We start from the raw sequence: 10664 nt of genomic DNA on the forward strand, positions 1-10664 counted from the left end.
CATTCGTCACCCGATTACCCTGTGTAGGTGCAAAATTTCGCCCAACCAATAATGATTAGGAGAAATAACACAACTCACTCAATAAACAACAAGAACAGTATCTGAAGAAGCGTAGAATTGTTTGATCCTTTTATTGGAGGTCTGGGCCTCTATTTATACACAAAAGATTGGTTGAATTATGGTAGGACTCGCATTGCTTGTCCTCCAATTCTTTCCCTACAGAAATTCTTTACAAATAGAGCTCCTTCCTTTGTATAATTTTCTTTGTGTAGTAGGTTCTTTCTTTGCTGTATCTTTCTTCTAATAGGACTAATTTCCTTTCAATGGATTTGGGCTATAAGTAACCTGATCCATGTGTCATTGCTAATGGGTTGGATCTCTTGTTTCGGGTTTGAGCAATGCTACAGAGATTAATTATCTGCAACTTTGGGTTAGTGTCTTATGATTTTGGGCTGTCAACGAGCTTGGAGCGGGCTTTGATCAGGATGGGCCTCTGACATTTGTGATGGGTACTTACATTGCGATGATGTGTACGATTCTCATTGGAGGGAGATTTTTCCCTCCACACTTTGCCCCCAATTCCCTCTTTAATTGGATTGCGGCTCCTATTAAAAAGGGAATTAAAGTTGCACGGTTGTCTATTTTACAAAAAGACGGTTCGAAGATTACCCATTGCCATTCTGCCTTATGAGATTTCATAAGGGTTACTTTTGCTCTCACTACGTTTCTTGCGTTCTTTATTCTGTCGTCTTATCAGGTTAGTTCTTCATCTTTTTCTCTTCGATCTTGCATTATGAGTACTTCGATTACTCCTGAGCGTATAGAGATCGTCGATTCTGAGTCCACTCCCTCGTCTTCCCCTAATCTCATTAGGGTTCCCCCACCTAAGGTTTCAAACTTCCCTAAACCTGTAAATGACTCGGCTAATCAGCCAGGTGCTTCCCCGATCTAGGCTGAAACATCCACCTCTGGGTCGGACAATATCCTCACTAAGGAAGAAAGAAATGCAATTTTATCTATTCGTCGCATCCCGTTCTCTATTGAATCTGTAATGGAAGAATTCGAGATTCTCGAGGGGGTAGAAATTGCAGAATACCCCAAAGGCGTTGATTTTTGCTCCGGCGAGGGTGTCGGAGAAGACGAGTTACTTATCTCTGTTGGGCACCTCAATGCTCTTAGGTTCCCCCTTCATCCTTTCTATCACTTAGTCTTCAACAAATTGGGGATTGCACCCCTGCAAGTAAACCCTAACTTCCTTCGAGTAATCTCGGCACTCCTCATTCGCCGGTGGCAGGAGAGTCTTGACCTGACTTTGGCTGACTTGCTGATTACCTATTCTATTTCTAAGCATGGAACGAACCTTGTCATTTCTTTTTCACTTCCCCCTTGCACCCAAGGATATGTACAGATCTCCGTACTTCTGAGAAAAAGTGGAAAGAGAGGATGATAATTGTTAAAGGGAGATGGGCCATGCCCCAATCGAGCAAACTCCCAATCCCTCGCAAGTTCGGGAAGTTAGGTATAGAACATCCCCCCTTTCTTTATGAAGATTGTTCTGGCTGTTTCCCATGTTGAGTCTTATTCTTTTGACATATTTATGAGTTTCTTGGTGTTTTTTCAGTGACATTTCCTTCTTCGGCTGCCAAGAAGAGGCTTTCCTTCTTGGAAAGGCAGGTTTGGAATGACCCTCCCTCGGTCGAGAGCTTACTCACTTCTGTGAGTCTTAAAGCAGTTTCTTCCAGAGCTGTAACCGCTGATCTCATGGACCTCTCACTTCCATAATTTGACAGCTTCCCCATGACTGAGGAAGAAAAACAGAGGGCTGAAGCCTTGAAGAGGAGAGCTGTAGAGAATGCTCTGCTGACTATATTGTGTACAAATAAGCAGGAGAAGGAGATTGACGAAGTCCCTTTGAACAAAAGGGCAAGGCTGAACCCCTCTTCAACCACGAAACCCAAGGGTGCTTCCAACCCAAAAAGCAAAGGGAAGAAAATCGAGGAGATTAACCCTGAGGATGAGGTCAGTGCCTACGTCCTTGCCGAGGCTGGGGCACCTTGGACTCCTTCCTTCTCGAGGGCTGACAAGTCCATCCTCCATGTTGGTGATTCTATGATCACAGACCCATCTGCAGCACTGGCCGTCGCTCGGGGAATGTGGCTCCCCAAGGATGAAGAAATTATCGGCAGAATGGGGTTGGAACAGCTACTCCCATCTGCCCCTGTTCGAGCCATAGAGGTTTGCTCCTTCCTTCATTTCCATTGTCATAATTGTCTTACAAACTTTCTTACATTGTTATTATCTCATGACGCAGGGCTTGTATCATACTATGGCCCTCTGTGCTACTGCTGAGGCTCAATCTCTTTCTCTTAAGAAGCTGGAGAAAGACCTCAGTAATTCTGAGAAAAAGGTATCCCATGCCATTGCCAATGCACAAATTGCATACGAGGCTCGGGATGTTTACAAGAAGCGTCTGGCTGCTTCTGATGCCAAAGTTGAGTCGCTGGAGGCTGAAGTCCAGCGCTTGAATGATGCCCTTAGCATCTGTATCGTTGCCGGGAGGTAAATGCAAGGTCGTTACTCCAGTCTGGTGCGCTTGTCAAGTGCAAAAGCTTACCTGTCCGGCTTCAATCAAGGCTCAGGCCCCAAATTGATGGATCCTGATGCCTTTAATGTGAACATGGGGGTGTCCTTCCCTTATACAGAGGGTCCGAAGGCTCAGGAGGCTGAGGTGTTTTTTGCTAAAATGGTGAAGGCTCACCCAGAAGATCCTCCAAGCTCATCAACTCCTGTAACTCCTGGTCCTTCAATTCCTCCACCTGCAAGTCCAGCTATAATAGATGTTTTCGAATCTGCCCCGTTTGATCCGAAGGGGAAGTAGGATCAAGCAAATAATTTTTTTTTTTTTTTTTTTCATTGTAATGAAACAATTTTGAGAATAAATGATATATCCTTGTTTCTTAAGCTGTGTTTCTTTGCTTCGACTGAGTATGCTTGTATGCTTCTGATATTGCACTCACTCTGTCGAGAGATTTTTTTTTTTTTTTTTTTTTAAGAAAAGGAAGGTACTTTGCCTGAAGGTTCCTTATTTGTTTTAGTCTGAAGCAAAATAAATAAGAGGTTTTCCAAGCCAGACACTCAGTGTCCAAGGCGAGGTTTTTGGCGAGCCGGACACTTAGGGTCCGAGGCGAGATTTTGCCAAGCCGGACACTTAGGGTCCGAGGCGAATGAATTACTCTCCGGCACTGAGCCTGAAGGAGGTTTTGCCGAGCCAGGCACTTAGGGTCCGAGGCGAGATTTTTGCCGAGCCGGACACTTAGGGTCCGAGGCGAGATTTTGCCGAGCCGGACACTTAGGGTCCAAGGCGAATGAATTACTCCCCGGCGCTGAGCCTGAAGGAGGTTTTGCCGAGCCGGACACTTAGGGTCCGAGGCGAGATTTTGCCGAGCCGGACACTTAGGGTCCGAGGCGAATGAATTACTCCCCAGCGCTGATCCTGAAGGAGGTTTTGCCGAGCCAGACACTTAGGGTCCGAGGTGAGATTTTTTGCCGAGCCTGACACTTAGGGTCCGAGGCGAGATTTTACCGAGCCGGACATTTAGGGTCCAAGGTGAATGAATTACTCCCCGGCGTTGAGCCTGAAGGAGGTTTTCATACATATATTCTTCTCTTCATTGTTTTTTTTATTTTTCTTTTTTTTTAAAAAAAAAAAAAAAAAAAAAAAAAAAAAAAAAAAAAACAACTTGCCGAGGACTAAAAATTGATAGGAGGCGAAGAAAACGAGTAACAATGGCTGTGAAGTGTTTACTTTGAAGACTTTCCTCCATTAATACTCCCTTCTTGGCAACCATATGTCATGGACTACGCATATATTAACCAAATTTCCTTTCTATTTTTATCCGATGTGGGACAAAGAGTTTTAAGCTATAATAACTTGCTTCCAACATTGCTTTGCATAAAAGCATAAAATTGCATAATCATAGTGTAGTATGAAAATTTTTTTTGCATAAAAATTGCTAATGCATACTGCGATTGCATAAAAATTGCTTTCTTTGCATAAAAATTGCTAATACATACTGCGACGCAAAATTGAATAATCATAGAATGATGGTATAGCCCCCATTTTTATGGACAGAAACAAATAGAAGCAAAATAAAGTAAAGCATGGCTGACTGTGGGCTTACGCAGCCTTATTTGTGAAGAATTCTTAATAAAATTGACAAACTTAACTAATGGAAATACCGTTTAAGGTGTATTGCATTCCAAGGACATGCAATGGGACGTCTGTCAGCTTCGGCCAAACAATATGCTCCCTTCCCCACTATTTCGGTAATCTTGTAGGGTCCGGTCCAATTAGGTTCCAGTTTCTTTACATAAGCTGTCTCTTGCTTCAGAACCCAATCACCTACCGCAAAGCTCTGGAATCTGACACGTTTGTTATAATTGTTGCGCAGCTGCTGCTGATATGAAGCAAGCCTAATTGCTGCGGCATCCCTTTTTTCATCGAGGAGGTCGAGACTATGTTCGAGCTACTAACTATTGTTTCCTTCAAGCAACAAGGATGTCCGAAGGGTTGGAATCGCCGATTCGGTTGGAATCACTGCTTCGGATCCATAAGCCATGGCAAAGGGACTCTCCCCCGTGGGCCGCCGTGGTGTGGTTCGGTACGCCCAAAGCACCTGAGGGAGATTCTCATACCATTTCGTTTTGAGTTTCTCCAAGTTCTTCTTTAAACAACTGAAAATGGTCCGATTAGTTATTTCAGCCTGTCCATTCCCTTATGGATGACTAACTGCAGCTAACTTTTGTATAATTCCATGCTCAGCAAAGAATTTTCTTGTACTTCTATTGTCGAGGTTCTTTCCGTTGTCCATCATAATGACTTTTGGGACCCCAAATCGGCAAATAATGTTGTTCCAAAGGAAAGTTTTTACCTGCTCATGGGTCACACTTGAGTAGGCCTCGACTTCTACCCATTTAGTGAAATAATCCGTAGCCAGTAGCATGTGCCCTTTTGTTCCACAGTCTTGGGTAACGGGCCTACCATATCAATCCTCCATTGTGCGAATGGCCATGGATTTGCCATTGCATACAAATCTTCGGCAGGTTGATGCTTCATGGGACCGTGACGTTGACATTTGTCACACCTCCGAGTATACTCTTCTACATTCTGGGCCAAGTACGGCCAGAAGTAACCTTGAGTCAGGACTTTATGCGCAAGGGATCTAGCCCCAGAATGGTTGCCACAATCTCCGTCATGGATTTGTTTCAACACCAGAAGAGCCTCAGTAGGGCTTAAACATTTCAGGTAAGGACCTGAAAATGACTTTTGGTATAACTGATTGTTAATGATGGCATATTTAGCTGCGGTGAGATGGAGCTTCTGTGCTTCGAACTTCTGGTTTGGAAGAAGTCCATGCTTGAGGTAGGCTTCCAATGGATCAATCCAGCATGGTTCTCAAGGAATAACTGGAATCACCATTACTTCCTGCGGAGGATTAATGCTGGGCTCGTCCAAGACATCAATCGGCACAATCCGAGTCACATCTTCATTTGAGGATGACGCTGATGTGGCCAATTGATCTGCTTCGGCATTCTTAACACGAGGTACCTGATAGAATTGACCTGTCCTTTGTGCGACACCTTTAGCTCATAAGTTATGTCGAAGGAACTAAACTCGATATCCCACTTGGTAATTCTCCCAAATAGATTGGGCTTAGAGAGTATACCCCGTATAGGATAGTTAGTGAGTACCACAATGCTATGAGATTCAAAATAATGCCGAAGCTTCCTCTTGGCATAGATCAATGCTAAGATGACTTTTTCTGCTTTACTATATCGTGTCTCCGCATCTGTCATGGTCTTACTTGTGTAGAAGACTGGATATTGCCTCTTTCCTTCCTTTCTAATCAATGCTGCACTTGTCGCTATATCAGAAATTGCCAAATGCATAATAAGAACCTCCCCAGGTTTTGGAGCGGATAGAATTGGTGGTTCAGCTATGCAACCTTTCAACCGACTGAGGGCCTCCTGCTGCTAAGGTCCCCATATATCCTTATTCTTAGATCGTATAGCATCGAAGAATGGTTTGCACTTATCTGACAATGGGGATATAAACCGGCTGAGGGCTGCGATCCGACCGGTAAGAACCTGCACCTCCCTGCAATTTTTTGGTTCCTGATTCTGGATGAGGGCCTTAGCCTGAGCCGGACTTACCTCTACCCCTCTTTTATTCACTATGTGGCTGAGGAATTGACCTGATGATACCATAAAGGAGCACTTAGATGGATTCAGCTTCATGTTATACTTCTTCAAGGTATTGGAAACTTCCTATAGTTGCTTCGGATGATCTTCTTTCTTCACACTTTTAACCATTATGTCATCTATATATGCTTCAACTGTCTTTCCCAGCAGATTATCGAATATGTTGTTGACAAGGCGTTGATAAGTAGCTCCAGCATTCTTCAGCCCAAAGGGCATGACCCTATAACAATAAGTCCCCTTTTTCTGTAATAAAAGCCATTTTTTCTTCATCTTCGAGATTCATAGGAATTTGATTGTATCCCGAGTATGCATTTAGGAATGTTAGCCTCTCGTAGCCGGTGGTAGCATCAACCATCTGATCTATCTTGGGCAGAGGGAAGCTGTCTTTAGGGCAGGCTTTGTTAAGGTTGGTATAGTCTACACAAACCCTCCATTTTCCATTCTTCTTTTATACGACTACCACGTTTGACAGCCACTGTGGATATTGCACTTCTCGACTGAAACCTGCTTGCAACAATTTGCTCACTTCTTCAGCTATAATGTGATTGCGTTCGGGGGCAAACCTTCGGTGTTTCTTCTTAACTGGCTTGAACTCCAGATCCACCTTCAGACTATGGCAGGAAACTAAGGGATCGATCCCTACCATGTCCGAGTGATCCCACGTAAAGGCATCTGCATTGCTCCAGATAACATCAATTAACGCCTCCTTTTCTTCGGACGTGGAGGAAGAGCCTAGATAGGTAACCTTCTGAGGGTCGCCGAGGAAAACTTCTACGGCTTCAAGGGTCTCCTCGGTGGGCTTCGCAATTTGCTCTTCCTCCTCTACCTTAAGATACTTGGGCAGAGGGCTCTGTAATTGCTATTTGGGTCTAATTTTGGAAGCCACACCTGGTTGTTGTTGAGTCGACACCCTCTTTGCTTCAACTTGTGTCAACATATAGCATTCCTTCGCTGTGACTTGATCGCCCCACAGATTAATTACTTCTTTCCCGTCCGGAGATAAGCACCGCATCACCTTGTGAAGGGTGGACGGAGCTCCTCTCATCCGATGTATCCAGCCTTTTCCCATGATGAGATTGTAAGAAGGATGGATCTCTGTTAAAATGAAGTTCTCCTTCAGAGTCCTCTTCGCCGCGGTTACGGACAAGTCTATTACTCCAAGGGGATCTACTCTTGTGCCATCGAACCCCATCAACGGGCTGGAGGTAGGTCGAATAGATGATGACGGGATCTCTAGCTGCTCAAAGACCGTCTTTGTGATTATGTTGGCGCTACTTCCTGGATCTATCAAAACCCTCCGGATCATACAATTGGCCACTAAAAGACTGATGACCAATAGATCCTCGTGGGGGAGTTGAACTCTGGATAGGTCGCAATCTCCGAATCCAATACTGATGCTACCCGAAGCGATAGCACTGACCGAGGATGTCCTCCTGAGCTTATGGGCTGCCCTTAGTCTAGATCTGTATACCTCCTTGGACTCTTGATCATCTTCAGACCTGTCATGTCTTGCATGGATGACTTTTACTTACGTACCTTCCACCTTGCAGGGATAGACCTCACGGGGCTTTGCATATTCCTTTGTCATGAGGTAATCCGTCAACTCACCTCTGGCGATCATATTCTCCACCTGTCGCCTGAGGGATCTGCAATCATTGGTTGAATGCCCATAATCTCGATGATAAGCGCAATGCTTGCTTTTGTCCCTTTGCTCCAGGGGTTGCTTTATTGGCTGCGGAGTTGTGAACTTCATCTTATTCTCTTGGAAGAGCTGAGCCAAGGTAGTTCGGAGAGGTGTAAATCCTTCCTCTACCCTTTGCCTTTTTTCAGGTGCCTGGGTGATTGGCGTTGAGGAACGTTGGCTTTTTTGAATCTTTAGAGTTGGAACTTTTTCAAAGGCTTGTTTTCCACTGTCATAAGGGTGGCGTGCTGCGCTCGGTGGGCTATATTTTCCTCAAGCCGAATGTAGATCTGGGCCCTGGCATTGAGAGTCTGCATGTCGAGAGGAGAATACTTGACTAAGGAAGTGTGGAACTTCGTCCCCTGAATCATCGCGAGTTTAAATGTCTCTATAGCAGTTGCGGGATGACAATCCGCTATTTCTGAGGCTTCCATGTTGAATCTTGACAAGAAATCCTGCAATGTTTCCCCCTTTTTTTGCCTTACGGTGAAGAGGCTGGCAATGCTCTTCTTTTGCTTCTTATTTCCGCAATACTGTGCTAGGAACATGGTGCATAGAGTTACGTAATCCGGGATGGACTTATGCGGTCTATTCCTGAACCACTCTAGTGCTGCTCCTATCAAACTGGTAAGAAAAACTCTGCACATCCGAGGGTCATTACGATCATCCAAAGCCATCTTTTGAGCGTAATGATCTAGGTGCCGAAAAGGATCCCCTGTTCCATCAAACTGGGTGAAAAAAGGCATGGTAAATTTCTTGGGCCTCTTAACCAGATACACATCGTCAGTGAAAAGAGTTTTGACCAAGGAATTTTTGTGTTCTCTAGCCATCTCGGCAGGTGTCTGAATCTTCAGGAGTCTCTTCTCATCAAAGGGATCCTAAACACCTGCACCATCTAAGATTCCATTAGACCACACTGTAAGCTTATGGCTGGATTCGACTTGCTCATCCTGTGTGCGACGAGGGACGTTATCTGAAACCGCAGCCTCGGATCTTGCCCTCCGTTGTTGCTGAGCCTTATTCGGCTGAGCCTCATTGGGTCGTGCCCCATTAGGTGGAGCCCCATCAAGCGGAAGTCCAGTAATCGGAGGAATATTCTAACTAGGGGGTGCTACCGTGTCACCCACTGGTGGCGGTGGTGCCAACTGAGCCAGCGCTGTTTGTAGAGTGTCATTCTGCTGTTGAAGCAAGGCGATCTGAGCCACGCTTGCTTCGTTTGCCTGACGAAGTACGTCAAACTAGTGTAGAAACTCTTCACGCATCTTCTGCATCAACTTCGTCTGTTGTTCCGTTGAAGATCCTCTGTTCGACATTCTGGATGGTAGCTGCAGGATTCACTTATGAAACAAAAAACAAGAGTGGGAATATATTTGCACACGTTTCCCACAGACGGCGCCAAAGTGTATGTGCAAAATTTCGCCCAACCAATAATGATTAGGAGAAATAACACAACTCACTTAATAAACAACGAGAACAGTATCTAAATAAGCGTAGAATTGTTTGATCCTTTTATTGGAGGTCTGGGCCTCTATTTATACACAAAAGATTGGTTGAATTATGGTAGGACTCGTATTGCTTGTCCTCCAATTCTTTCCCTACGAAAATTCTTTACAAATAAAGCTCCTTCCTTTTTATAATTTTCCTTGTGTAGTAGTTTCTTTCTTTGCTGTATCCTTCTTCTAATAGGACTAATTTCCTTTCAATGGATCTGGGCTATATGTAACCTGATCCATGTGTCATTGCTAATGGGCTGGATCTCTTGTTTCGGGCTTGAGCAATGTTACAGAGATCAATTATCTGCAACTTTGGGTTAGTGTCTTATGATTTTGGGCTGTCAACGAGCTTGGACTGGGCTTTGAGCAGGATGGGCCTCTAACATTTGTGATGGGTATTTACATTGCGATGACATGTACGGTTCTCGTTGGAGGGAGATTTTTCCCTCCACACCCTGCCTTCAAACACACGAAATGGAGAACCCAGAAAAAAACTGAAGCTCTTTCCTGATCTCAAAGACTACAGCAATATTGGAAACATCTCTAGAACTAACTCCTTCAATGGCATCCACCACCAGTTTAGCATCTGACTCAAAGCATACCATCGGAAACTTAAACTCTCTAGCCCAAAAAATAGCATGGCGAAAGCAAAAAGTCTCTGCCTCTAGCACGGACGAGGAATCAAAAGGTTTAAAAATCACAGCTTGAAAAACCGATCCTGAAAAGTCCCGAAACACCGCACCTCCACCGCCCAACTAAGAGAGCTTTGAGAAAGAAGCATTAACATTGCATTTAACAACACCATGCACTGGATGGGTCCAACAAGAAGGGGCATCAGTCCACTGCGATGGGTGAATGACTAGTTGGCATTTCTTGTGCACATTAACAAATTCCCAAAATCGACTCGAAGCCAAATTTGCAACCAACAAAGGATTCCACTTTGTCTTTTCAAAAACCATTTTATTTCAAGCCTTCTAAATCATCCACAAATAAAATGAAGCCAAACCCACCATAAGAGACTTACCCTCCAAGGAAAGCTCTGATGCACCAGCAATTCCATCCCACCACTCAAGAAAAGAGGAAGTTGGGTTTGCAAGAAAATCCCAACGAATGGGGGATAACTTCCATACCTTTACTGAATGGGAACAACGGAAAAAAATATGGTTAACATCCTCCATATCCAACCCACATCGCTGGCAAACCAGATTTTCCAAACAACCTCAACGAAC

The sequence above is a fragment of the Cornus florida genome, unplaced genomic scaffold, assembly GCF_030987335.1.
Source record: "Cornus florida cultivar Cherokee Brave unplaced genomic scaffold, ASM3098733v1 CherokeeBrave_3.0.0_Hap2_Chr07, whole genome shotgun sequence".
In the NCBI taxonomy this organism is placed as follows: domain Eukaryota; kingdom Viridiplantae; phylum Streptophyta; class Magnoliopsida; order Cornales; family Cornaceae; genus Cornus; species Cornus florida.